The following is a 2500-nucleotide window of genomic DNA, read 5'->3' as shown; positions in this document are numbered from 1 at the left end:
ACCCACAGCTGCTGTGTATAAATCCCTCTACAAGTAACGTGCAAAACAATTAATTAAACCTTTCCGTTTGACAGACACAAACCATGGAAGTTGAAGAAAGGCTCCTCATCGTCAAGCAGTCATCCAGAGTGAAGATTGCAGTCAAGCAGTCATGACCCCCATGACCCTCTCCCCCCAGTTTTTGAGAAAATTCAGAATAAAAATTCTCATTCTTAAATCATATTACTTAAGTAAACGGTAGGCAACCCAAAACCTTTCAGTTAGTAAAGCATAGGTAATACAGTATGACCATTACACCATCTGGTATTTTGAGTACTTGAAATTCAGATTAAAGTGAAATCTTGACTTCAGTGTCTTCTTACACGTGTGCTTACATGTGTGCTTTCTAACGTGCAAATCATTATGTGGACGTTCTTTCCCACTTGTAAGAAATGCATTACTTCAATTCTTAACATTTGTCTGGCCATTCGTCTAAACCAGGGGTGGGGAACCTTTTTCATTTGAGGGGCCACTTCAAAGTCCTTCAACAACCATGTAAGTCCTCCAAGGGCCGTACTATGAACACAAAACAGGATTCCCCCCAGCTTTTTTGGCCTATATTGAAGGTGGCCAGCTTTACAACAGACCCCACCTTCTCTTAGTACCTAGAATATAACTTAATTATATTGCTGATGTAATTTCTAAGATGCCTTCACAAAATATGTCATATATTTCATGTGAAGCTGTACAACATTAAAATTATATTGGGGAGAGGATAAGATGGCCTGAGGGGGCGTAAACATGGTTTGACATGGTTCCCCACCCCTGACCTAAACAGATGTTGTAACAACAGTGTGTTACCAATATTGAAAAACAATTCAAAAACAAAATGTGTGTGATGTGATGTATTAGCATTTATTAAGTGTGTTTCATAATTGCAACGATATCACAATGGTTGTCACCAGCAGATCCTCTGGGGTGAACTTGTGGTGGTAGGATGCAGGCAGGAGCGTACTGTACACATCTTCAGCTGTAACAATAAACACAAATCCAATAGCAAAATAATTAATGTTAGAATCATACCATCACACTAAATAAGTGAAATGGGAGCTTAGTGTGCAGACTTGATTTTCAGCAACCAAATAAGGCACACACAAAGTTCTCACGAATATGTAGGCCAAGGGTAGGCAGCGTATGTGACATCGAGTGCCAATGACCGTACCATCCCTTAGCCATGCAGAGAGCTAAGGCTTAGAACAGCAGTAGTGCACCTCACTTCCCAAGCACATAACATGTCTCATACCACTAGTCTAGGTATGTTTTTGATATATTGATATGTACATAATGTCCCCTCAGACTGCTGTGCATACCGAGATGATCTGACCGGTGGTGGAGGTGGCTTGGTTTGGGTGCCGGCGTGCAGCGAGGGGGTGTCACACAGACGACTGTGATGTGCTCTGAAAGACAAACACAATATGCACCAAATCAAACGCAGTGTTGGGGGTAACACATTACAAAAGTAATTAATTACGGCCAGGTTTCCCAAACTGGGGAGTGAGCCTACCTCAAGAGGACCATCACTTAGGGGTTGCACAAACCACATTGATATGTACAAGGGGGTGCACATGGAAAAAGTTTTGAAACCACAATGTAATACATTACTTTTGTAAATCACCAAATCCATATTTTGGCAATTATTTTGGCTAAAGTAACTGAAGTAATGCAACATCAGTGTAATGGCCTACATACATTTAGTAATATTATGATGTGAGGGATTATTTCAAAATGTCAGTTACGTGTAATCGGTAATGTATTGCAGCTTTTCAGTAACTTGCTGAACACTGATCAGACGACACAAAAAGCAAGTTACCGGTAGGCCTATGTGCATCCAAACATTCTGTTTATAAACATACGTATTGATCAGCTCAAGACACTCACCTTTCTCCAAATGCCAGATATCAAGGGGTCAGGTGGTGTTGTGATACCATCCTCTTCCTCCTCTAACCTGGAAGTTTTACTTGGCCTTTGTTGGACTGGTGTTGAGGTTGAAAGGGTCCATGGTGCATCTGTTTTTATCTTGACACTTTTCTTTGTGGAAATCTCACTGGAATGGCAACATAATAAGTTACAGATAAGTCAAATGAGGCACACACGATGTTCCCAGGAATATATAGGCTAATGGCAAGGCATTTCACTTCACATGCAACATTTGACAGTGTCATACCACTAGTAGAGGTATATGTTTGATACATTACTAACCGTTGCTCTGGTAGTGATAACGCAATGCCCCATCGACAGCTGTGATGCCGAGATGATCTTCTGGCTGTTGGTGGAGGTGGCACGGTTTGGATGCTGAGCGAAGAGTCACACCGACGCCTGAAGTGCTCTGAAAAACAAGCAGGATACACTAACACCTTATCAAACGACACAACGCAATACATCCAGCATTTAGACGACGTGGCATTGATCGCAATGTTTTTAGTGAAACAGCAAAACTGACTAGACAGAGCATCGTATGACA

The 2500-nt window shown here is 41.4% G+C and overlaps 1 long non-coding RNA gene across 1 annotated transcript; it reads right to left on the bottom strand.

Moving 5' to 3' along the window:
* Positions 1–915: 915 nt before the first annotated feature.
* Positions 916–2065, bottom strand: LOC134443331 (uncharacterized). The gene is made up of 3 exons (XR_010033652.1): positions 1918–2065; positions 1350–1436; positions 916–1009 (listed from the first exon to the last, which is right to left on the bottom strand). It is a non-coding gene; the product is annotated as an uncharacterized LOC134443331 (long non-coding RNA).
* Between the last annotated feature and the right edge of the window lie 435 nt (positions 2066–2500).

Source organism: Engraulis encrasicolus, unplaced genomic scaffold (assembly GCF_034702125.1).
Source record: "Engraulis encrasicolus isolate BLACKSEA-1 unplaced genomic scaffold, IST_EnEncr_1.0 scaffold_30_np1212, whole genome shotgun sequence".
In the NCBI taxonomy this organism is placed as follows: domain Eukaryota; kingdom Metazoa; phylum Chordata; class Actinopteri; order Clupeiformes; family Engraulidae; genus Engraulis; species Engraulis encrasicolus.
This window is presented reverse-complemented; position numbering and strand designations above follow the sequence as displayed.